This window comes from Lissotriton vulgaris, chromosome 5, assembly GCF_964263255.1.
Source record: "Lissotriton vulgaris chromosome 5, aLisVul1.2, whole genome shotgun sequence".
NCBI classification, from domain to species: domain Eukaryota; kingdom Metazoa; phylum Chordata; class Amphibia; order Caudata; family Salamandridae; genus Lissotriton; species Lissotriton vulgaris.
Window position 1 is genome coordinate 811,451,325 of NC_141693.1, and position 27,765 is coordinate 811,479,089.

Sequence of the window (27,765 nt, forward strand, 5' to 3'; positions counted from 1 at the left end):
TATTTCACTGATATATATGTACAATATAAATTGAGTTACCCGTGCGTTTTAAGATGATCGAAAGCCCCAACATAGTATGTTTTCTATGTCTTTGCCTTAAGCACTCACACGTGACGTCAATGTAATCATCACTGGCACTTTAAAAGGTGGATACCGACTAAACAACATTGTCATGTGAACAAGGCTCGTGGAGCCGAAACGTCATGGACTTTTTCTGCACTAACTAATAAAGAAGAAAGGAAACTTTATTGGTCCGTGTCCGAGTGTTACTTACCCTGGCTGGTTGCTATTCCAGAGCGAGGTGAGACGGCGGAATGCAGCAAAAAAAAAATATATATACATATATATATATATATATATATATATATATATATATATATATATATATATATATATTACCTACTGGCGGTCACCAGTAGGTATATATAGTTAGGATTTTTTCCCTATGGGACTTTTGAAAATTCTATGTCTAATAACTTTGGCGTTTGTGGACGGAATCGGCTGAAATTTTCAGGAAAATGGCACATTTTGATTCTGAGCAGCCCCTGAAAATTTAGGGGGGTTTCGTCAAGGGGGGGCTGAGAAAAAAGGGGGGTCCCAAAACGCGTTTTTTCCATTCATTTTTCCATAGGGCGGTTGGACTCACTTTTAGCTCGAACGGCTGAATGGATTTGCACGAAACTTGGCAAAATTGTAGGGACTGTTAGCCCGATGTGCCTTTGCTAGGTCTCAATATATGTGCTCCAGTAGTTTTTGAGAAATTAACGTTCAAACCAAGATATATATCTGTAACAGCGCTCTGGGCAGCGATCCGGTCCGCTTACTTTTCGCTTATCGGAACTTTGCGCGCAGAAAGCTGATTGGCTCTCCGGTGTCTGTCAACATTCTAAACAGTCCGGAGCGGACGCCATCTTGTCTCTCGGTAGGATCGAGAGAGAAGAAGAGGTGGAAAACGAAAGGGGAATTTAATGAAAGGGGGCAAGGTATCCCCCTCTTGACCCCCTAGGAATGTTGTTGGGGTTATTAAAGGGTCCCGTGGGGAAAATAAAAAAAAATGATTTTTCACGGTAGAAGCGCGGCCGCGAACTGGTAGCGAAACGGGAATTCGCCATTTTGTGCTTCGTTAATTAAATTACTAGTTATAAGTGGGTGCGGGAGACGTATCCTAATCCCCTATGTTTCCTGAGGGTGGCTGAGGAGGCTGATATATGTTGATACATCTCTTCCAGCGGCTGTGCGTGAGCTTTTTTTTTTTTTGCTGCGTGACAGTCCGGAGCGGCCGCCATCTTGTCTCTCGGTAGGATCGAGAGAGAAGAAAAGGTGAAAAACTAAGGGGGAATTTAATGAAAGGGGGCAAGGTATCCCCCTCTTGACCCCCTAGGAATGTTGTTGGGGTTATTAAAGGGTCCCGTGGGGAAAATAAAAAAAAAATTATTTTTCACGGTAGAAGCGCTTCACGGGCCGCGAACTGGGCCGCAAACTGGTAGCGAAACGGGAATTCGCCATTTTGTGCTTCGTTAATTAAAGTACTAGGTATAAGGGAGACGTATCCTAATCCCCTATGTTTCCTGAGGGTGGCTGAGGAGGCTGATATATGTTGATACATCTCTTCCAGCGGCTGCGCCATCTTGCCTTTTTTCGAATGCCACAATTTTGTCGTGCACGGCAGCCATTTTAGATGCCAGGCTGGTCCCAGGCTATCACCTAACCCTGCGGATGTAGTTTATGGTCCCAGCTGTAGAGAATTCAGACATGCCAATCCTCCTGATTCAGGCGTGTGAGTACTGATTTCAGTGCTAGTCTCCCGCCTCCCGATTTCTGCAAGCAAAAACCCGGGGGGCATATTACGAACAACTAGCGATAATTTTTGTCTCTAACTTGTTTAGAGACAAAAATTATCGCCGCACATCGGCGATTTTTATCGCAGATAAACCTTGCTATTATCGCAGAAAAGTCAGCGATATTCATGTATTATCGATCTAATGCTCTTAGCCATGTTATCCACCTCCCATTGGATAACATGGCTAAGAACTGCTCAGGGCAGGTGAAAAGTCAGCGATATTCATGTATTATCGATCTAATGCTCTTAGCCATGTTATCCACCTCCCATTGGATAACATGGCTAAGAACTGCTCAGGGCAGGTGTTAGATTCTGGAGATATTCGCGCTTAGCGCGAATATCTCCAAAAGTTGGTAATAGAAGGTAGCGATGTTAGGGACTGTTTCCAGTCGCTAACATCTTGGCACGCCACTTTGCATGTCATTAGTGATAAGTATCACTGACATGCAAAAGCGGGGCCCAAGATGGTCGCTATCTCTTTTTAGCTGTCACTAACTGGTGTTAGCGACAGCTTGGTAATAGGGAAATAATTTTATCTCCGCTTTCATGGCTTTTAAAGCCAAAAAAGCGGAGATAAACCCCCTTGATAATATGCCCCACGATTCCTTGGGGGTTTCAGCTGACAGGGCTTGATATTGTGTTACATGGTAATTTTTCCATGAAACGTCAGAGGGTCGATGCAGGGGTTCTAGAAGAGGTGATAAACCATTTAAGCCTCATGAACAAGCGCATGGTCTTTTAAAGATTTGTGAAGTACTCGGGGCGGCGGTGTGTGTGTGCCCTCTTTCAGGAGCGGGCGGGGGGGCACTGCCAGCAACTTGCCAGGTCAGGTAGTGTTCAACACGTGCATCACCCTTTCTCTGCCTGCTATTGCGCTCCATGCTTCGGAAAGGTAAGAAAAAGAACGTGCATTTGAGTTTGAAATGTCCGATCCTGCAGCAGCACACTTCCAAAGCCCACACATGACAATAACCCGATTCAAGGCCCCATTCACCCATTTTTAAAAAAATAGATAACACTCCAACAAAGTAAGGTTATAAAACTTTATTAACTACTAACTTTAACGAACGGAACAAAAACTAAAAACATTTAAACATTTCTCAACACAAAAAGCAACAATGGTTAGAAGCTGTCTTTTGTGCGAATAGTCCCAAGGCAGCACAACGTGCAGAGTTCTGGACGGCACCCAGGTGATGTCGCCTGGGTGCCGCACTGGTTTAGGGATCCTACAATGCTGCTCCGAAAATTGGCGTGGGGCGTCCCGGGTGGGGCGGGGGAAGGCCTCGTCAGTAGCGGTCTGTTGTGCGAATAGTCCCAAGGCAGCACAACGTGCAGAGTTCTGGACGGCACCCAGGTGATGTCGCCTGGGTGCCGCACTGGTTTAGGAATCCTACAATGCAGCACAGAAAAACAGCGTGGGGCGTCCCGGGTGGTGCGGGGGGAGGCCTCGTCAGTAGCGGTCTGTGTCCAGTGTCACATGGCTGACACAACATGTACGACAGGCACCCAGGTGATGTCCAGTAAACTGCCGCACTGGTTTTGGTATCCTACAATGCTGCTCCGAAAATTGGCGTGCGGCGGCCCGGGGGGGGGCGTGGGGGAGCCGGCGTGAACGGGCCTCCCCAGGTGGCGGCCATCTAGCTGAGTTGCGCTCGCTCTTGCGGCCACAGCGTCTCGCTCACCATGTTGTTGAGTTGCTCCCACTCTTGCAGTGCAGCGATAGGCGGCTGCCACATGGCTCTTAAAATGGCGGACAGCTCCTCGGTTTTAGGCCTGGTCCACTGAAATGGTCCTGGGACACTTTGGAACTCGGACGCTTGCCTGCTAGGGCTTGGGCTCCATTCTCGAAAAGCGTCCCCTCAGCCGTGAAGATTGTATAAAAGTCTTGGGGGCCCCCGACTCCCGCAGGCTTCCGGTGGGGAGCGGCTGCCATGATTGCTCGCGGAATGACCACGACGGAGCCACGAGATGGTGGTGCTCTCATGCTGACGCCAGCTTCAGTCTGAATGATCCAGAAACAAGGTGGGGCTTTCATCGTTTGGGAAAAAAAAATGTTCTAAACCAATGAAAAGTGTTATTTTTAGGTCATATGACCAAGCCTTCCATCTTTAGGAAACCAAAAGTAAAATGAACCAATGAAAAGTTTTATAAACAAGTCACATGACCTGTTATGCGGCATAGGGCTACAAAAAGCGTAGAAAATCCGTTGGCACGTGAGGCGGCGTCAGTAGCGGACCGATGTGCGAATAGGCCGAAGGCAGCACAACGGGCCGAGATCCGGATGGTACCGAGGTGGTGTCCAGCAAATTGCCGCACTGGTGTGGCCATCCTACAATGCTGCGCCGAAAGACGGCGTGTCCAGCTGAGTTGCGGTCACTGTTGCGGTACAGTGACTCGAACGCGCCGAGATCCGGATGGCACCGAGGTGGTGTCCAGCAAATTGCCGCACTGGTGTGGCCATCCTACAATGCTGCGCCGAAAGACGGCGTGTCCAGCTGAATTGCGGTCACTGTTGCGGTACAGTGACTCGAACGCGCCGAGATCCGGATGGCACCGAGGTGGTGTCCAGCAAATTGCCGCACTGGTGTGGCCATCCTACAATGCTGCGCCGAAAGACGGCATGTCCAGCTGAATTGCGGTCACTGTTGCGGTACAGTGACTCGAACGCGCTGAGATCCGGATGGCACCGAGGTGGTGTCCAGCAAATTGCCGCACTGGTGTGGCCATCCTACAATGCTGCGCCGAAAGACGGCGTGTCCAGCTGAGTTGCGGTCACTGTTGCGGTACAGTGAGTCGAACGCGCCGAGATCTGGATGGCCCCGATGTTGTGTCCAGCAAGTTGCCGCACTGGTGTGGCCATCCTACAATGCTGCGCCGAAAGTCGGCGTGGGGTGCCCCGTTGGCTTATGAGGTGATGTCAGTAGTGGACCGATGTGTGAATAGGTCGGAACCAGCACAAGGCACCAAGATCCGAATGGCAAGTCCTGGATGTTGAGTGCCTCAGTTGAGAGTTCTGAGCAGTGCTTGTAAGACTGTCTGAAGCTTATTTGCACCTGCTGCAGCTTCACTAGGTCCGGCGGAACTTTTTTCCTTTTCCTTTCTGCTTCTTTTCCTACAATGCGTTTCATCTGAAGACACGACCAGGTCCCTGAATGTGTGCAGGGGGACGCTATTGATTGAATGAAAATGGCGGCTTGACACAAAGCTGACTCAAGCGTTACTGTTGGTGCTATACAGACAAAAATTGGTTTTCAGTTTGTACATTCTTCAGGTTTTTTTTTTCCATCCAAGTCTGATTGAGAGTTTGTAGAAAAATGGCTTCAGATTTTCCACATACTACTCTTCAACATTCTTCCTAAATGTAACAATGTGAAACTCACTAGGAGAACGGCTGTTTCTGTTTCCTTTCAAAATGCTGCCACCAATATTTTCTGAATGGAAGACACCATCTTGTAGCATAAAGGGCCGAAAGGGGTTCTGGTCTGGCCGATGGTTGGTGGAGACATTTTGACTATATCTTGGACCTGCCCGGCCTCGCCCAAAATGGCGCCGGTATAAATGGGACTCGTAACTCCTTGCCCGCAAATGTATATCTAGAAAATGTTATTGTAAGTGGCCCTGTCGTATTTTAATTACAAAATGTACGTCCACCGATTCCGCAACTGTTAGACACCTTTGTTCTTGTCACCTAATGGCCCGCTCGTTACGTTCTTCTACAATGTAAATGTCTCCTCATCATATACGATTTCAGTTTGCTCCGTGGCCGGCCCACGTGGTTATAGGCCCGTATTTGTATACTGACATTTTCACAATAAAGGTTTTTAAAACAAAACACGGTAGTAGTATTTACATTTGTAAAGTTTTTACTTTTAGTGACTGTTTTCGAATCAGTAAAAGGCAAGTGAAATAAAGCAGTCCAATTACATGACGGATAAAAGGTATAATATGTAGGAACGCAGTAAAGATAAATGGTCAAGGGCAGTTGTGTTTTTCATGTCTGCAACATAAAGTGATCGATAAGAATCTGATAATCAGGCGTATCGGCGACTAAGACAGCAGGCCGAATCTCTTTTACTCAACGGCTCCGTCATGGAAGGAAGAAACGCCCTTTTTCTCGAAAAAGGAATATATTTTACTTGCAAGACAGTTGTAAATTTTCCGGGAAAGTACATTAGCCTGGAATATTGTAACATATGTTTGAAAAAAAAATATTGTTCGAAAATAATAAAAAGCGTAATTTTTAGGTCATATGACCAAGCTTTTCATCATTAAATTAACAAAAGTAAAATGAACCAATGAAAAGTTTTATTAACAAGTCACATGACCTGTTATGCTTACGTTACGCGCTGCGCGCCGCGCCTCGGATCACTTCCGGGTGCGCTAACGCGGCGTGTCATAAAACGCATTACGCGACAACGTAGGTCAAGAATATAGTCTAAATGTCTCCACCAACCAGCGTTCAGAACACAACCCCTTTCAGCAGTCCAAAAAGTTCTGTTAAATGACAACAGAGGGGACAGGCAACAAGAACCATCAGTCAAAGAGGGGAGGGCAAGTTCTTCTCTTCCGGGTCATGTTGGGGCGCTACCGGAACTGATCGAATTGGTAGTCTATAGTGTTTCTGGATGTTTCAGACTAAAGCTGGCGTCAGCATGAGACCACTACCATCTCGTAGCTCCGTCGTGGCCATTCCACGAGCAATCATGGCAGCCGCTCCCCACCAGAAGCCTGCGGGAGTCGGAGGCCCCCAAGACTTTTGTAGAATCTTCACGGCTGAGGGGACGCTTTTCGAGAATGGGACCCAAGCCCTAGCAGACAAGCGTCCGAGTTCCAAGGTGTTCCAGGGCCATTTTAGTGGACCAGGCCCAAAACCGAAGAGCCGGCCGCCATTTTGAGAGTCCTGTGGCAGCCGCCTATCGCTGCAGCGCAAGAGCGGGCGCATCTCAACTACATGGTGAGCGAGACGCTGTAGTCGCAAGAGCGGGCGGTAAACAGCTGAATGGCGGAAGAGGCACAGTGTAGCAAAAGCGGGCGGAATGGCAACTAAAACGATAAAGGGGCGCCCCACTACAGCTTGTCTTCAGGTCAAACGGATTGTGGGACAAGGTCCAGAATTGAAGAGTCATCAAAAGGCAAAAAGTTCCGCCGGACCCCGGGAGCCGGCCGCCTATGTCGGGGGCGATCTCAGGCTACACCAGTGCTATAAGACTTGGGGAGGGTGTCGGAGCCAAGCGTCTTCTCCGAGTCCATGGCCATCACACCGCCCCTCAGGGGCCTCCGTCAAGCTGTTTAGGAAGGTAACATATCACATTGTTTTCTAATGCAGTCAGGTCCACAAACGACACTCACTTACTTTGAGAATAGTGAAGCTGCAGTAGGTGGAAATAAGCTTCAGACAGTGTTACAAGCACTGCTCAGAACTCTTAACTATGGCACCCAACATCCAGAACTTATGCTATTTGAGAATGGTAGTGACATCGAAGCATCTCAGGGACCAAAACCATTAACGTACTTTCACGTATGAAAATCTTACTTGGGGAGGGGGCAGGAGCGAAGCGCCCCCTCCCAGTCAGCGCCACCACACCGTATGTTGAAAATCTGAAGCCATCGTTCTACAAAGTCAACCAAACTTGGATTGAAAAATCTAGAAAAATGTACAAACTGAAAACCAGTTTTGGTCTGCATAGCATCAGTAGCAACGCTTGAGTCAGCTTTGTGTCAAGCCACCATTTTGATTCAACAAAGCACAGGCATTGAAAAAGGCTGAAATTCAGAACTCTAAACTATGGCACCCAACATCCAGGAGCTTGCCATCCGGATCTTGGAGCCTTGTGCTGTTTTCGATCTATTCACACATCGGTCCACTACTGACATCATCTTATAAACCAACGTTATGTAAATAGTTTTTTAATAAAATGTTTTACCCTGTTTCTTTGCTGGTGTGTTGTCTATATTTTTAATATTTGCATAGGGTTTGTCGTTATTTTGTGCGGGATGGGTGATGGAGCCGAGCTGTCTTGCAGCCCTCATGGTGTGGAGCTCAGTTCATCTCACTATTTTCGTATTTCTCATGAAGGGTTGTTCCTAATATTTCTATTTTAGCGAGGTCAAAAAGAGATCCAATTAGTGGCCTACTGATTTTGCTCGATTACTTTTATTTTTTTACACGATTTTTCACTATCTGCAAAGACTAAACAGAGTATTGCGACTTTGTGCTTGTTTGTAAATAGAGAATGATCCAAAGAGAACCAATTCTAAAACAGTAAATGCTTGGACAACAATCAATCAAATGGAGAGACAAGGAGGCACGACGGATTACAACGGTGGTAAAGGCTTGCGTTAACTACCCTTCAGTATCTGCAAAGAGAGAGTACTACTAAGACAAAAGAGGGGAGGGGGGGGGGTGCAGCGTTCAAAGCACATCAGCGTGCATAAATACGAAAATGTTTTTATCTATCACGTACTTGACATTTTAAAGCTTTTCATATTTGCTATTAAAAAACCAATGAAATTCACAGAAAAAAACCATAGGTTATAGTGGATATATAGTTAGGAATTTGCATTTAGAAAACCTTGAAAATTCAATGAAAAAACCATTGGTTTTAGGCCATATATAGTTAGGAATTAGCATTTACAAAACCTTATTTTACTCGCATAAAACCATTGAAATTCCATATATAGTTAGAAGCGCTAACTATATATCGCGCACCCGCAATCCACTGCTGATGATGTCACATATTACATCATTCATGACATGGTCAGTGACATCACTGATGACATCTCAAATGACATCACTGATGACAACTCAAATGACATCACTGATGACATCTCAAATGACATCACTGATGACATCACTGATGACAACTCAAATGACATCACTGATGACATCTCATTTGTCATCACTGATCACATCACTTATGTGATAATACAATGAACCTCTTCAGACTCTAATATAACCTTACATACACTCAGTATAAACAGACACTCACAGACTGTCACTCATCCATGGAGTTACTCACACACCTAGTCAGTCATGCAAAGAATCAATCACACCTCCATTTCCTCAACTATAAAGTTATACACATCTTACTTATTCAAACATATAATAACACATATTTATTCTCTTATATAATCCCTGATACAAGCTCACAGTGATCGATACAGCCACTCACACATTCACTGGCTCTTATGTTCAGTTATTTATATATCTCAACTCTCACATGTATTGTGTTTTACATACGTACTTACTTGCACATGTAGCAATGAGAAATCCATTCACTCACCAACACACCCATGCATAGTCAACCGCCCATATAGCTGTTTCCACATGCACTCTTGAACTCATACTCCTAGTGAATCAACTGCTTACACATCTATGCACAGAGTCACGCACCTCCCAGCCACCCACACACACACTCAGCCTCCCATTCAAATACTTGGGCAACCAATCAATAACCCATATGGCCACTCTTATAGCTACTGATCAACACATGCAGCAGCTTACACAACAACAAACATATTGATGCACAAATTAAGACAGTTTAGTCACTAACCCATGCACTCAGTGAGACACATTTAATCACTCACTCATACAGTCAGTCATGCACCTACTAAATTCTTCATCCAGACACTTATACATCCACTCATTCTTCAATATGTGAAACATATTTAAACTTTACAGACACAAACAATCACTGGATGTTGTGATCAGTGATGTCATCAGTGATGTCATTTGAGATGTCATCAGTGATGTCATCAGTGATGTCACTGACCATGTCATGAATGATGTAATATGTGACATCATCAGCAGTGGATTGCGGGTGCGCGATATATAGTTAGCGCTTCTAACTATATATGGAATTTCAATGGTTTTATGCGAGTAAAATAAGGTTTTGTAAATGCTAATTCCTAACTATATATGGCCTAAAACCAATGGTTTTTTCATTGAATTTTCAAGGTTTTCTAAATGCAAATTCCTAACTATATATCCACTATAACCTATGATTTTTTCTGTGAATATATATATATATATATATAATATGTGTTCCACCAAAGTGATCCTTTGCTTTAGGAGCGCTCCACTGCGGGTGCTCTGCAACAGGGCCGACCCTGGCGCAAGTTAATTTTTAACACACCAACGAGTTTCAGCCACTCTAGGCTTTTGTCACGTGACAAAAGCCTACAGTGGCTGAAACGCATTGGTGGGGTGAGAAACGCTGAATAAAGAAGTTTGAAAACCATCCAGGAGTGCCGCATTCCTTGTGAAACATATATATGTGTGTATATATATTCACTGAAAAAACCATAGGTTTTAGGGGTATTATAGTTAGCTAGACATTTCACTTGTATAAAACCATTGAAATTCCCCCGTTATAGTTTGTTGTACTAACTGTAAATCGCGCAGCCGCAATCCACTGCTGATGATGTCACATATTACATCATTCATGACATGGTCAGTGACATCCAGTTCAACATCCAATTTGGACATGCGGCCTCAACTAGCTAACGCAAAAATACATTGCGTGATGTAATAGATTGCTGTGCTACGGGGAGCAATCTGTTGATTTAGTTTGCAGGGCACTGGATAACCATCACTGTTAGTTTTTTTTCCCCTAAAGTTCATTGTTTTGTTCATCCCGTTGATTTTTTTTCATTTTACAAAAAATCCCAAAAAATATAAAACAACAAAAACAAAAAAAAAGTTATTTTCAGAACTAACTACTCCGATTAACCCCTTCACTGCTGGCCCGTTTCCGCCCCTGTGCTGTAAACAAATGAACAGGGGCGGGCCATGACGAACCCCAGCCGTCATCAGCACACGAGCACCGTAGTGCATGACGGCTGGGGTTCGTCATCAGCATGCAAGGGGTTAAAGAAAGAGCTAAACTTGTATATTAGTGTGTGAAAGTTTACATGAATGTATATCTAGTAGATAATTGACTGAAAGAAAGCATTTGTGGTGTATGGTGAATGGATAAGTGCAGAACTATAAGGAAGTGCTGCAGCATGACACTGTAAACTGTTTAGCTACAGCATGCTGTGGTACTTCCGAAGCACAGGGATGCAACATATGTACATAAATATGTTGCAAGTCTGTTCTTTCCTCTGCACAGCTGCTTAAACTGCAGCCATGTGATGACACAGGCACCCTGCAGCATGGTGCAAGGATGTCCGAGTCATGCAGAGATTGTTTTTGTAAATACATTACTACATGGTACATAAACAGTCACTATGGTTTTGCAACAGTACAGATTTAGAATTTAGAGTAGTGCAGTGTTGTTTGTCTAGTGTAGGGAGTCGTGCTGAAGTACTGTTCTAGGGTAGTGCAGTGGTATTTCAGTAGTGTAGGAGGTTGTGCTGGCGTAGATTTAAGGTTTAGGGTAGTGTAATAGTGTTTCAATATCGTAGGGGATCATGCTAAGGTAGTGTTTTAGAGTTTAGGATACTACACAGGTGTTTCAGTAGTGTAGCAGGTCGTGCTTGGATAGATTTAAGGTTTAGAGTACTGCAATGGTGTTTGGATAGTATAGGGGGTCATGCTGGGATACTCTTCTAGGATAGTGCAGCGGTGTTTATGTAGTGTATGGGGTCACACTACGGATAGTGTTTTAGGGTTTAGGGGAGTGCAGTGGTGTTTGTGTAGTATAGAGGGTAATGCTGGGGTAGTGCAATGGTGTTTGAGTAGGGTATTCGGTCGTGCTGGGGTAGTGTTATAGGGTAGTGCAGTGGTGTTTGTGCAGTGTATGGGGAAATAATAGGGGTAGTGTTTTAGGGTTTAAGGTACTACAGTGGTGTTTGTGTAGTGTATGGGGTCGTGATGGGGTAGTGTTCAAGGGTAGTTCAGTAGTGTTTGGGTAGTGTAGGGAATCATGCTGGGGTAGTGTTCTAGGATACTACAGTCGCATTTGGGTAGTGTAGAAGGTTGTGCTGAGGTAGATTTAAAGTTTAGGGTAGTACAATGGTGTTTGAGTAGTGTAACGGGTCATGCTGGGCAGTGTTTTAGTGTTTAGGGTGGTACAGTGGCGTTTCTGTAGTGCAGGGGTACATTTAGAGTTTAGAGTGGTGCACTGGTCTTTGTGTAGTGTAGAGGGTTGTGCTGTGGTAGTGTTTTAGGGTAGTGCAGTAGTGTTTGGATAGTGTAGGGGATCATGCTGGTGTAGATTTAAGGTTTAGGGTAGTGTAATGGTGTTTGGGTACTGAAGTGGCTCGTGCTGGTATACTGTTTTAGAGTTTAGGGTAGTGCAGTGGTGAATAGGTAGTGTAGGAGGTTGTGCTGGGGTAGTGTTCTAGGATAGTGCGGTGGTGTTTATGTAGTGTACAGGATCATGGTAGGGATAGTGTTTTAGTTTTAACATAGTGCAGTGATGTTTGTGTAATGTAGGGGGTCGTGCTGGGGTAGTGTTCTAGGAAAGTACAGTGGTGTTTGGGTATTGTAGGAGGTCGTGCTGAGGTATATTTAAGGTTTAAGGTAGTGCAATTGCGTTTGGGTGGTGTAGTGAGTTGTGCTGATATAGTGTTTTATATTTTAAGGTAGTGCAGTGGTGAATGGGTACTGTAGGTAATCATGCTGGAGGTAGTTTAAGGGTATAGGGTAGTGCACTGGTCTTTCTGTAGTGTAGGGAATTATGCTAGGGATAGTGTCACTGCAAGAGTACATGTATTTATATATCTGCAAACATATAAAGTAACAAAATCATTATCTCAACTTTCCCAAATGGACACTGACTCACAGTGTGATTCTAGACAAATAACAATATTTCTTATAAATGGAGTATTAGGGTAGTACAGTGGTGTTTGGGTAGTGAAGGACGTTGTACTGGGTTAGTGTTCTAGGGTAGTGTAGTGGTGTTTATGTGATGTACAGGGTAATGATAAGGATAGTGTTTAGGGTTTAAGGTAGAGCAGTGGTGTTTGTGTAGTGCAGGGGGTCGTGCTGGGGTAGTGTTCCAGGAAAGTACAGTGGTGTTTGGGTAGTGTAAGAGATTGTGCTCGGGTAGGTTTAAGGTTTAGTGTAGTGCACTGGTGTTTAGGTAGTATAGGAGGACATACCGGGATAGTGTTCCAAGCTAGTTCAGTAGTGTTTGAGTAGTGTAGACTGTCATAATGTGGTAGATTTTACGTTTAGGATATTGCAATGGTGTTTGGGAAGTGTAGGGGATTGTGCTGGGGTAGTGTTTTACTATTTAGTTTAGTGCAGTAGTGAATGGGTAGTGTAGGGGGTCGTGCTTGGGGTAGATTTAGGGTTGTGCAGTTGTGTTTCTATACTGTAGGAGATTGTGCTGAATTAGTCTTTTAAGGTAGTACAGTGGTATTTGTCTAGTGTAGAGGGTTGTGCTGGAGGAATGTTCTAGGAAAGTACAGTGGTGTTTGGGTAGTGTAGGAGGTTCTGCTGGGGTAGATTTAAAGTTTAGGGTAGTAAAGTGATGAATAGGTAGGGTAGGTGGCCATGCTGGAAATAGATGAAGGGTTTACAGTAGTGCAGTGGTGTTTGGGTAGTGTAGGAAATCATACTGGTGGAAGTGTCACTGCAAGACTACACATACTTATTTGTCTGTAAAAACATCAAGCATGCATTCCATTTATTTCAGAACTGCATTTTACTATTAATATTAAACTCATTTTGGAAACACATAACCAATGACTATTTTCTAATTCTACCAAAATGTGAGAACACAATACGTTTTTAACCAATTACATGTTGGGAAACACATGAATTACCAAAATGCTTCTCGCAGAGTGATTTCTAAATGCACAGAATCACTATGTGATTCTAGACAAATAACAATATTTCTTATAAATGCAGTAGTAGGATACTATAGTGGTGTTTGGGTAGTGTAAGGGGTCCTGCTGTGATAGATTTAAGCTTTAGAGTAGTGAAATGGTGTTTAGGTACTATAGGGAGTCATACTGGGGTAGTGCTCTAGCATAGTGCAGTAGTGTTTATGTACCGTAGGTGATCATGCTAGGGATAGCGTTTTAAGGATTAAGGTAGTGCGGTAGTGTTTGTGTAGTGTAGGGGGTTGTGGTAAGGTACTGCTCTAGTAAATAAAGTGGTGTTTGGGTCGAGTAGCAGGTTGTGCAGGGATAGATTTATGGTTTAGGGTAGTAAAGTGGCGAATAGGTATTGTAGGTTGTCACTTTGGAGGTAGATTAAGGGTTTACAGTAGTGAAGTGGTGTTTGGGTAATGTAGGAAATCATACTGGTGGAAGTGTCACTACAAGACTACATGTACTTATTTGTCTGCAAAAACATCAAGCATGCATTCCATATATTTCAGAACTGCATTTTACTATTAACATTAAACTCATTTTGGAAACACATAACCAATGACTATTTTCTAATTCTACCAAAATGTGAGAACACAATACATTTTTAACCAAGTGTAAGGGGTCCTGCTGTGATAGATTTAAGCTTTAGAGTAGTGAAATGGTGTTTAGATACTATAGGGAGTCATACTGGGGTAGAGCTCTAGCATAGTGCAGTGGTGTTTATGTACTGTTGGTGATCATGCTAGGGATGCAAACAGTAGTGTCCCAAGGGATGGGCACCCCGGGACACTGCAGGAGCTTGCCCTGGGGTGTGGCAGCCCCCAGAGCCATCTTGGCTCCAGGAGGGGGGCCACGTGGCCTCCTCCCACACTTTTGAAAAGCCCCAGGGGGAGGTGGGGCCTCAGAGCACCCCTCCAGAATGAAAATCTAGTGAGGATGGTAGTTATAGACAAAATCGCCCTTGGCACACGTGGTGGAAATAAGAAACTTGCACTACGGCAACTCGAATCACGCTATATCATTGACTTTGAGAGTATGACCCCCAATGGATTGAATTTGCATGAAGAATTAGCAGTACATCTTGCTGAATAGATCTTTAAAAATATGAAACGATTGTATTGTCTGCACAGCATTCTAGTTAAAATGTTTTTAACTTCCCCTCCCCTTTTTGATATTTTCTGTTTAGGTACTTCATGAATTGATGTGATTGAATATGGAGCGTGCAAACTTAACCAAGCAAACTGCTTTGAACACTAAGGAATTGATGGTTGTGAAACACTTTCTGACGGTTATATATTTAATGAACTGTTGTTATACATAAGGCTTGCCCACTTGGGCATGGACTTTGCACAGAACTTTATTGCACTTATAACAGACATTTACAAACATTGAGTGAATTTGCCCACTGGGGCTTGGATCCTTTCAAACCGGAATGGATATCTCGTTCTGTTGTGATGGGGCTACTTGCCCACTTGGGCGTGGCCTCTTATGATTCATTCGCTGAGATTAGCATCACTCATGCAAACGGTTCTGTTTATTTGATAATGATTTGAGATTAACAGTAATTTTCTGTTACATAATCAAGTGGCTGAACGCTGAAACGTAATTGCCCTACACGAAATTAACCATTATATTTCCGTGCTTTGCTTCGCTTTTTCTGTCATTTACATATATTTCGTTTATGACGAGAACCTTATATATATATTTTTTTGCATAATTTACAACGTGAATGCAATATACATATATACTCTTTTGCTCCTTAAAACATGGCTGCCATGAAGTTACCTATGTTTTTACACACTTGGTGGTTTGTCCTCTTTCTAGATTCAAAGAAAGCGTAAAAGGACAATTGTTCGGTGATTCACTTTGTAAACGTGATCAAGCTGTAAAGCAAAACGCGTTGTTTTCCTGCCTTATTAAAATCTATCGTGCACAGCAACTTTCTGAGTGTCGGCGACGTTTTATTCAAACGGATAAAGGTACTTTGTGGATATATATGTATATATATATATATATGTATATATTATATATATATTCACTGAAAAAACCATAGGTTTCAGGCCTGATATAGTTAGGAATTATCATTTAAAAAACCTTAGAAATTCACAGAAAAAACGTAGGTTTTAGAGATGTTATAGTTAGCTGGACATTTCACTCGTACAAAACCATTGAAATTCCTCCGATATAATTAGTTGTACTTACTATATCTCGCGTGCCTGCAATCCACTGCTAATGATGTCACATGTTATATCATTCATGACATGGTCAGTGACATCACTGATGACATCTCAAATGACATCACTGATGACATCACTGATTACATCATCCAGTGAATGTGGTTTGCTTCGATATTTAAATAAGTATTATATATATATGGCAATTTGCATTGAAGAATGAGTGGATATATAAATATAAATATCTGGATGGAGTATTTAGTAGCAGTGTGATTCAATGTTTACTTTACTAATTTAAAGTGTCTCACTAAATATATTGGATAGTGACTAAACTGTGTGAACATCTGTATCACTTTGTCAGCTGTTATGTAAACTGCTTCTCCAGTTGGTTACTAGCTATTTGAAAGTCTGTATTAGTTATTGATTAGTTAACTGAGTATTTGTATGGGAGAGTGAATGTGTGTGTGGTTCGGTGAGGGGTGTGTGACTGCCCAAAGATGTGTGAATAGTTGATTCAGTAGGTATATGAAGTTAAAACTACATGTTATAACAGTTGTTTGGGTGAGTGAATATCTTTATGGGTGTGGTGATGAGCAAATATCCCTCTTAGTGGTACATGTCCAACAAAGTAGAAAAATAAAAGGCAGTGTATGTGTCAGTTGTTGTTTATAAATAAGTATACATAAGACTCAGTGATTGCATGTGTGACTGTATGGATAACTGTATACTTGTAATAGTGGTTTTATAACACACTAAGTATAAGTTACTATCTATATGGATAGATAAAGTGGTGTTTGTGTAAGTGTATAGCTAAGTAAATGTAAATATGAGCCATTGTTTGCATAAGTGAATAGGATGACTTCATAAGTGAATAGGTATGCGTACTGGTGTGTAATGAAGAGCTTTAGCAGTAAACACTAAGGAGGTGATTGGAGCTGCTATTGCCTTAGATGATGATATTGCCTTTGGGGCAGGGGCTGATGCAGAAGCCAGTTTTGCAGGTTGGCAGCCACAGATTGACCACCCGCCAATATCCTCAAATTAAGTTGTGAGTTAGTTTTGTCAAGTTTGACCATCTTGTCGGGCAATAGAATTCCATCCGTAGGACTAGTTCCAGAAAGTCGCAAAGCCATAGACTTAACACCACCCTTTCTCCTGTACTCAATTCCGCAGAGGGCTATTCTCTGCGATGACTTTGTTCAATGAAGAAGTAGCTTTCTGTTTGCTGGTTATTTTTTTTAACTTTATTTTTAGCTTTGCCTCATCCTTTTTAATGCCAGCTGATTTTTTTGTGCCCGAAGGTGTGCGGCTCATTGACTCCGCATAGTCTTCGTCGGTGTCTACATCCTCAATGCTGTCCGTCTCATCTATCTCCTCTACTGTTTCATCAGCGACCGGAGGCGTCTTAGCACCCATATCCACCCCTATATCATGGTTCAGTGCCTCAGCCGTAATATAGGTTGAGATAGCAGATCCAGAGCCAGAGCCTGAGTTTGATACCGACTGCAAACTCCCCGTTAAGAAAACATTTGGACTTCCTTCGGAAGATACTGACTCACTTCCAGCTATTTCACAATCTAGCATGACATTTGGCGGCGGGCAGTCAAGAGGAACTACCATCGTCTTCAGACAGTCTGATATTACGAATGTTACAGGAACAAAGGCAGGAGGCACAAGCGCACTACCAACAGATGCGGGAGGACAATAGTAAAACACAGTCCTCATTACAGGAGATGGCAGGCAAACTGGGTAGTATATCTCAAGAGGTTGAAGAGCTGCAACAAAGGGTTGCGGATACCGAAGAAAAATCAACACATACAGAAGCTACCGTGAACATGCATGAGACTCAGATAGCGAGTATGCAGACCAAACTCGAGGATATGGAAAATCGACAACGTCAACAGAATCTTAGACTTTTTGGGATCGCAGAAGGGGCCGAAGAAGCTGATTCAAGGACATACGTGGTACAACTACTTCAGAAGGCTTTCCCTGACCTTTACGATTGGGACTGGGATTCACAGATTCAACAAGCCCATAGACTGCCGCTGATACGGAGAAACAAGGGGGTCAATACCCTCGGCCATTTTTGATTAATTTAGGAAACTTTCTACTAAGACAGACTATCTCATTAAAAGCTAGACCTAATACTCCAGTCACAGTAGACTCTGTTATATTTTTTTGTGAGATCAGATCTGAGCAAAGCCACAATGGAGAGGTGCTGGAAGCTGTGCCAATTTATCGATCCAATAAACGTCCTTGGTGGGCAAGTTTTTTTGCAGGAACCAGCACGGCTAAAAGTTTTTATGAGTGGCCGCACATATTTTTTTTCAGTTGAAAAAGAAGCCGAACAATCTGTAATCAAATGGCAATACGAAACAGCCGACAAAAATGTGAAATAAACAATCACAAATATTATGTAGATTGCTCGAATTGGACAAGAAATATGCCCTGACTTACGACTCCGACTCCGATGATGATTAGCCTGTCAAATGTGATTAGGGGGTTTTTAAAGTATACATTTTCAGATACTTTTTCTTTCCCTTTTTTTTTTCTTTCTATTTCCTGTGTGGAAACAACGAAACAGAAATGAAACTGAATTGTACATATCTTCTTTTTTCTTTAGGCAGGGCAATATTGGTAGCATGGGCGCAGCGCTGATCCCCATAGCTGTGACTCTGTTTGGCTGCTTTAGACCGCGGCAGCTGGGTCAAGAGGGGTGTCCCCTCCCGAGGAGGGAGAGGGAGTGGGGGAAGGGAGGTGGGTGTATTAGTGTCTCCGGAGGATGGTTTTGTGTGGGGGGGAAAATCTTCGGAAAAAAGCAACACAAGAAGGAGATCTGTTGGAAATGACAAAAGGGAGATATATATGGGGTTTTTTTAGCAGAAGGATAATAACTGTTTAATTGGTTTTTTTTGGTTTTTTTTATGTATAAGTTAAGATGTTTAGCCTGGAATATTGCAGGTCTCAATAGTAAGAATAAAAGACGACTTGTATCAGAAGAGCTAGGATTGTACGACCCACAGAGACTCATATTGCCCATAAAGATACGAAGCTATTGGGCCAACTTGGCTATGATGTTACAATATGCTCTGCTTTACACGCTTCAATTAGGGGGGTTGCTATTCTTAAAGACAGACGACTCAGAGCAAAAACTCTCAAAACTGCCTATGATAAAGATGGAAGATGGGCTATTGTGCAACTGTCCTTTGAAAAATGTAAATATGTTTTTTGGGTGGTCTATGGACCAAATTCCGGCGATTCTATTGTTTTTGATTGTTTAAATATGGAGCTTTTGGATTGGGAAGGGGAACTCATTATTATGGGAGATTTTAACCGTATAATGGACTATCAACGAGATACTACCAGAAAGGGTGCTTTTCAACGCATGCGCAAAACACGGGCTTCAATCTTAGAAATTGGCCGCATTCACAACATCAGGGACATTTGGCGTAGTATTCATCCCAGTATTGCAGGTTATACTTACTATTCTGCGCCCCACAAACTATGCTCTCGCATTGATATGGCCTGGGCTACAGATAATGTATTGAACACTAGCTCTATGGAGGTATGCCTTCAGGTCACTTCAGAACATAATCCCATACTGCTCACGTTCAATACTCAACAAATCCATCCGGGCCCGAGGTTGTTCTCTTTCTCCAGGTACTTATTATCAGATATCGGGTTTATTTCGCAGCTTAAAACTCATTTTATAGAATTTATCAGAATTAATCTGAACTCTACTTCATGTCCTTTAGTCTGCGATGCCTGTAAGGCAAGCATCAGGGGGTTTACCCAAAATTTTGTTTTTAGACAGAATTCTGAGCGCCGTAAAATGAATGAAATATTGACTTCTAATATTACATTACAAGAATTACTTTTGGCTGACGCTCTACGTTTAGACTCTCCCAATGTGGTCGAACTAGGGTTAAAATTAGTTCACTTAAAATCAACCTTAAAAACAATACTTATGGAAAAAAGCAGCGCTAAATTACATAAATTCAAAATACCTCAATATGAGAGTGGAGACAAAATAGGGAAAATCTTGGCCTATAAGGTCGTGGACGATAGAGCTAATACCCTTATTAAAAGTCTCAGAGGCCCGAATAACATTTTATACGATCAGCCGGCAGAGATATTAGAACAATTCGTGGATTTTTTTCGTACTCTATATACTCCTGAGAATTATCCCAGTTCAGCTGCAATACAGGATTATTTAGATAGAAATATCAAAAACAACCGAGACATTCCCGAGCTAGATCAACTGTCTGATCATATTACTTTGTTTGAGATCAGGCAAGCTATCTTTTCCCTACCCTCGGGAAAAGCAGCAGGGGAAGATACCCTCCCAGTAGAGATATACAAAATTTGTATCGAGGAATTATCACCTCTACTTCTTCAGGTCATCCGATCTATTGGTGTAAATGGGAAAGCCCCTAGCTCTTTGAATATGGCCAAAATAGTTTTCTTTCTGAAAAAGGGTAATCCTACTGTTGAGTGTGGGTCATATAGACCCATTTCAATCATAAATACCGACGCTAAAATATTCGCAAAAGTTTTAGCCACTCGATTGGCTCCGCTTATGCCTAAAATAGTCAATCCACAACAACATGGGTTTTTTAATGGGGAGGGATACTACAACCCATATCAATATGGCCATAACCGCATTAGATATAGCTGAGACGGAGTCCACCCCACTCTGTATGATTTTACTGGATGCCGAGAAGGCTTTGGACCGAGTGGGGTGGGATTATCTTTGGTCCGTAATGACCACTATTGGATTTAATAGCCAATTCGTTAGATGGATTCAAGCTCTACATGACAATCCCATAGCTAGTATCAGCTATGCTGGGTTGACCTCTTCCACTTTTTCCATCTCTCGGGGCACCCGGCAGGGGTGCCCTTTATCACCCCTACTGTTTGCTCTCTCACTGGAGCCCTTCCTTCATGCTTTACAGCTTCAACCCAGAATAATCCCATTCAGATCTGGCCCTCACTCCCTGAAAATTACTGCTTATGCCGACTACATAGCTATTTATTCTTCCGATGTCGCAGAGGCATTACAGGGGATAACGTCTGAGGCTGGTAGGTTCGGAGCTGTATCTGGATACAAATTAAATATAAACAAAACACAAATAGTTGTTAACTATGAACCGTCAGTAGCTGTTTCTAGGATTTGTAAAATCGCCACCCATCTGGGTGTTAAACTCTCATCCAAAATCCATGAGGTCATCGCATTTAATTACGATGTTTTATTGAAAGCAACAGTTCTGTCTCTAAAAAAATGGCATAAACTTCCCCAAAACATCATTGGTAGAATCAACCTGATCAAAATGAAAGTGCTTCCCAAATTTCTTTATTTATTCCGCTCTATCCCACTAGTACTCAGTAATTATTTTTTTAAGAAACTTGATGGGATATTCAGTAGCTTTATCTGGGGGATAAAGGAAAGCATGTAGGTCCATGGTGTTACTTAAAGGCTCCTTGGATAATGGGGGGCTCAATTTTCCTGATTTCAAACTATATTTCTGGGCTATTTTTCTTGGTTGTCTCCGTTCCCTGCTTAATTTGGACACTCAGCTTTATTTTCATATTATTATTTAAATTTAGACTTCAAAATGTTTTTGTTAAGACTTAATGACCCTAATTATTTTAAAAGGGTGAAATTTAAGACCGCTAGAGATACAGCCAAGATCTGGTTTAATATCTTGGCATTCTGCAAAACTTATTTTTTTTCCATTCCAAATTGTGGTTATGGGGAAATCCGGGTCTTCTAGGGATTTTTAATGATGGTATGGCCAACATATGGTCTGCTCAAGGCATTAAAACATTAGGGGATGTATATGGCATCTATGGTTTTTTAGACTTTAAGGCACTTACAAATTTATATAAATTGACAGAATCAATGAGATTTAAATATATTCAAATTCATGATTTTTTCATACGTAAGATGAAAATATGTGAAATCCAGGATTCTGATATATGGAACTGTTTCTATTCATCTAAGAATAAATCTCTAATTAGTGAAGGATATGGGTGCCTCAATGCTTATAAAACCAGTGACTGCTCTAAACTAGAGGAGAAATGGAGTACTAAGTTGGGGCTTAATATAACTCCTAATCAGATTGCTGCCTCTTTTTCTAACATTAATAATCTTGTTCAATCTTCGAGCTTAAGACTACAACAATTTAAAACCACATGCATGCTATAACATACACCTGAAAAGATCTCCAAGTGGTCTTCAAATTTGTCTTTTGGTGATCGTACTAAATGCTCTAAATGTGATTTAGCAGCGGCAGACTTAGAGCATATGCTATTTTCTTGCCCGGATCTGACTGAGTTTTGGTCAGCTCTGAACAAGGTCTTGAAACTAAAACGGGTAAATCTGCCCCCTCTCGCGGCATTAACAGTATTGTTAGACGTACACTCCGTTACTCTTTCCCAGCAAGCTTTGGTCACTATACTATTGTCTTGTGCTAAACTAACTGTTGCCAGAGCCTGGATTTCCCCTAAACCCCCTCTCATCATGGAATGGTGGTCATTGGTCAACGAAATCTATGCTATGGAGTTTTCTCTTGCTAAACTCAGAGGTGTTTGATCATTAATGAAATGTGAAAGAATATGGGGTAGTTTTATTTAAAATATTTATTTTGAGAATTAATGGGGTAAATACCCTGCAACGTTTCGCTCTTATTTTTGTCATTATCTATTTCACTCTGAATTGTATAGTAATTGTTTGTATTTCCATTCTGCCATATTGTTTATTTTTCTGCATCCCGGTATGTCCTGTTCTGTTAAATTGTATTATCTTTTTTTTCTTCTCTCCTTCTCGAGTTGTCAATAAAAAATGTTTTAAAATAAAAAAAAAGTACTGCTGTGTATGTCGATATAGGTGTATAAGTATATTTGATAGTGTTCTATTGATCATTGACTGCATGTATGAGTAAATCTGTAGGTAAGTGATTAGATGTGTGTATAGATCTTGGAATAACCCGGTGGGTTTTTAGAAACTTGTATTGGTGTGTCAATCGATTCCAATATGGTACTCTGTATTTTACAGTGAGTGATGAAAGGTTTTACTAGTGTATGATGAGGTGTATCTGATTGTCACATGGATGATGTCATCAGTGATTTCATCAGTGATGTCATTTGAGATGTCAACAGTGATGTCACTGACCATGTCATGAATGATGTAATATGTGACATCATCAGCAGTGGATTGCGGGCACGTGAGATATAGTAAGTACAACTAACTATATCGGAGGAATTTCAATGGTTTTGTACGAGTGAAATGTCCAGCTAACTAGAACACCCCTAAAACCTACGTTTTTTTCAGTGAATTTCTAAGATTTTTTTAAATGCTAATTCCTAACTATATCAGGCCTGAAACCTATGGTTGTTTCAGTGAATTTCAAAGGTTTTGTAAATGACAATTTTTAAATGTATTAATTGTTATAAATTTTTTTATACTGATTTACTACAATTTTTAAACTATTTATTTTTAGATATTTTATTTTTTAAATTACATTATAATTACATTATACATTAAATTACAAATATACTTATTCAGAATGAATTACTTTAGTTTAAATACTTAGCAAATAGGCAATAGACTTTTAACCCCTTCCATGCTCGTGACAGAACCATTCCGTCATGAGTCACGGTTGGGCTGTGCTGATGACGGAATGGTTCCGTCACGACCACGCCCGCAATTGGAATGTCCAGCACAGGGCTGGAATTCCTGCCGCACGCAAGCGGTTAAGTACAGTAGTTACAGTTGTTGCAATGGGCAACACAATTTCAAACACAATGCAACATTGACCTCAATGTAAATTTCTAGCTAAATGCAATTAGTTACTTTATGGATTACTTTTCTAACCACAGGTCTGGATCCTTGATTCATTCCTTGGACATCTCCTGTAAACGGTTGAGTAAAAGTGTTTTAGTTACAGTACTGATTTTTAAGGAATAATATTGTATTTTAAAAGTTCACACTTAGAAATGTTTTCACATAGAATCACTAATGTTATCCTATAGCAGGGAATTCCTTTAGCAGGTAAGTAGTGCTATTGTGACTTTTTCTTACTCAGTGGTGGATCCTGGATCTAGCACTGGTGCATCTCCTGTAAACAGTTGAAAAAATGCGTTTACGTCATACAGGCGATTTTTAAGGAATATTTTTAGTTTGTGAAAATAGACACTTATAAACGTTTCTGGTGAAAACCAGACAATGGATTCTTATGGAAGGAAATACAAGTTACTGGTAAGTACGGTTCGAATTACTTTTCAGGGTAGGTGCTGGGCTAAAAGATGCAGCTCTGGGTTCACTCCTGATAACAGGTAAGTAAATTGGAATTCGTTGTTCGGATGATTTTAGGTGAATATTTAAAAGTTCCAAAACTCCACACACACAAGAATTTCCAAGTGAAACCACTCAATGTTACCCTATGGAAGGAAATTCACTTAGCAGGTAAGTAGTGTTATCATTGCTTTTTCTTACTCAGTGGTGTATCCTGGATCCAGCACTGGTGCATGTCCTGTAAACAGTTGAAAGAATGCGTTTAAGTCATACAGGCAATTTTTAAGGAATATTTTTAGTTTGTGAAAATAGGCACATAGAAACTTTTCTGGTGAAAACCAGACAATGGATTCCTATGGAAGGAAGGAAATACAGGTTACTGGTAAGTACGGTTAGAATTACTTTTCAGGGTCAGTGCTGGGCTAAAAGATGCAGCACTGGGTTCTCTCCTGATAACGAGTAAATCGGAATTCGTTGTTTGGATGATTTTAGGTGAATATTTTAAAGTTCCAAAACTCCACACTTAGAAGAATTTCCAAGTGAAACCAGTCAATGTTAGCCTATGGAAGGAAATTCAAGTTACTAGTAAGTATGGCTAAAATTACTTTTGAGGATCAGTACTGGGCTCAAAGATGCAGCACTGAGGTCTCTCCTGATAACAGGTGAGTAAATTGGAATTCATAGTACATCCAGTAAGCGCCACAGAGCTGCGTAGCAGAGAGATGTAAAAAGTGGCCCGGCCTGTACCACCTCTCTGCAACGCATCGCAGTGGCGCTTCCTAGAAGCACCTGGTGTACTACTTGGCCCCCATGGTCCCTCAGGTCTGAAGTTGAATTTTTTCCCCAACTTAAAATGCGCCAGAGGTCGTGTTTGCATACATCACGTCAGGCCCCGTCCCCTCCCTTCACCCTTCCTCAATCCTGTGGGTCCATGGGGGCCAACTCTCCCACCAGATACCTTCAGTATGCGCCAGGAGGCTGCGTTGCAGAGAGGGGTTCAGAGGCCACGCCCCTTTTTACAACACTCTGCAACTCAGCTCCGTGACGCTTACTGAAGGTATCTGGTGGGCTAGTTGGCCCCCAGGGACCTTCAGGATTGACAAGGAATTAATTCCCCAACCTAAACCGCGCCACAGGGCGTGTTTGCACACATGTGAACTCAGGCCCCGCCCCCTACCTTCAACACTGTGCAAAAGCGCCCCGTGGCGCGTTTTAAGTTGGGGGATTAACTCCCCTTGAATCCTAAGGGTGCCTGGGGCACAACTAGCCCACCAGCTACCTCTAGTAGGCGCCACAGAGCTGTGTTGCAGAGAGGTGTAAAAAGGGGCATGGCCTCAGAACACCGCTCTACAACGCAGCCCCCTGGCGCATACTGGAGGTTCCTGGTGGGCCAGTTGGCACCCAGGGACCCCCAGTATTCAAGCGGAATTTGTTCCCCCTCTGCAAACGCGCCAAGGGGAGCATTTGCAGAGTGCTTCATGAAGGGGGCGTGGCCTCCTGCGCGATGCCGGTGTTTTTCTTTTTTTTAAGAAGGGGGGCTGTGTAGCCACCCTTCTTTTTCTATTTTTTTTGCCCCAGGTACCCCATCCCCCAGAGCTTGCCCCCTCATTTTTTAATTTTTTTAAATGTGGTGAGGGGTATGTGGCCCCCCTCCTGAGGCTTCTTTTAGCCCCAGGGACCCCATCCCTTACATTTGTTGGGGAGGGGGCCGCATGGCCCCCATCCCGGGCCACTTCTGGCCCCGGGGACCCCATCCCCCGGGGCCGGCCTGCCTCCTTTTTTTTAATTTTTAATTTAAAAAAAACATATTTGGGGAGTGGGGGCTGCGTGTCCCCCCTCCCGGGCCACTTGTAGCCCCGGGGACCAATATCCCGGGGCTGGCCCTCTTCGTTGGGACCGTGGGGGGTCCCCAATCCCCCAAGGTCCCTGCCGGCTCCCGGCGTCCTGCAGTAGCCAGCATTACTTTTCTACATGGGGAGCAGCTAACATGCTGCTACCCATGCAGAAAAGCAATAGTCTTTGGTTTTTGGAAGAGAGAGCAGGTTTCCTGCTCTCTCTTCCAAAAACCAAAGCAGTTTCCTATGGTATGCCATGGTTATAAAATAAAAAAGCCCCACGGGTGGCGGTCCCCGGGGCTGGGGGGCTCCTCTGGGCCCCCCATTATAATAAATCACATTGCCCCCGGGACTTGGACCCCCCCCGGGGGATAATTAGCACTAAAGCGGGCTTCAGGCGTTTTTTTCCCACGGGATACGCGTATCCTTCGCGCATCCCGTGAGTTTTTCCAAAAATAAACTTGGGGGGGGGGCCTTGGGGATCCTTGTGGGACCGCCTGAGCAGGCCTAGGGGGTCAGGGTGTTTCTACCCTGCCCCCTCTGCGTCTTTTGTGCACTTGTTTTTCAGTTTTCTTGTGCCTCGGTTCTACCGAGACACAAGATGGCTGCCAACACTTCCTGGTTTGGATTGTTGACGGACAGTTGACAGCAAATTAGCACGAAGCTTGTGCAAGTAATGGTACGTGTACCCTACGCGCCCATAGATATATCTATGATTTTACTAGGTAGTTATAGTTAGGATTGTTTTCCATAGGAAATCCGCAACATTCTATTGGGAAAACTTTGGCGCCGGTTGAGGAATCTGCCTGTAATTTTCCTTAAATTTGCCTCGCTGCGCTCCGCTCCTTCGCTGAAAGTTTGGGGGATTCGTCAAGCGGGGGCCGAGATAAAAGGGGGGTCCCAAAACATGTTTTACCCATGTTAATTACCATAGGACTCACTTTTAGCCCGAACGGCTGAATGGATTTCCACAAAACTTAGCAAAATTGTAGGGACGGGTAGCCCGATGTGCCTTTGCTATGTCTCAAGATATGTGCTCCAGTGGATTTTGAGTAATTTAGGTTCAAAAAAATATATATATCTATAAGCGCGCCCCGGTACGCGCACCGGGGCGCGCTCCAGCGCGCTACGCGAGTGGAAAGCTGATTTGTTCTCGGGTGACTGTCAACATTCCAAACAGTCCGGAGCGGCCGCCATCTTGTGTCTCTGTAGGATCGAGACACAAGAGGTGGCAAAAACAAAGGGGGAAATGACCAAAAGGGGGCAGGGTAGACCCCCCCTGACCCCCTAGGTTTGATGTGGGGGCCATAAAAGGGCCCCGCGGGGCAACATTTTAAAAAAAAAAATTCGATTTGTGTGGGGGGAGCGCCTGGTACGCGCACCGCGGAGCGTACCGGGGAGCATACCATGGGGAAAAAAGAATGACAGAGTTTTTAAAAAATGTAGCATTTTTTTATAAATTGGAGGTAGTTCTAAAAAGAACTGTTTTTTTATTCTTTTTGTTGTTTTATATTTTTTTATTGTTTTTTGGATTTTTTTTACTTTGTTTGGCTTTTATGAACAATTTTATATTTTTTTGTAATTTTTATGGGGACAAACAAAAAACAGGGAATTGTAAACGACTCAACTGGAGTAAAAAAAACAGGAAAAAATTAAGGTTTGTTTTTGCACTTGTGGTTGTCTCCAGCACAGTTAATCAGTTTAATACTTTGCTCTCCATAGCAAATTGTAGTCCCGCAAAATTTACAAACTGTTTTAAAATCTCCAAACTGGGGTTGGATATTTGGGACCATCTCCCTTGTCTCTGGACCTGATGGAGTGGGTTGTTTACTTTGGGAGGTGCTGGGAGAA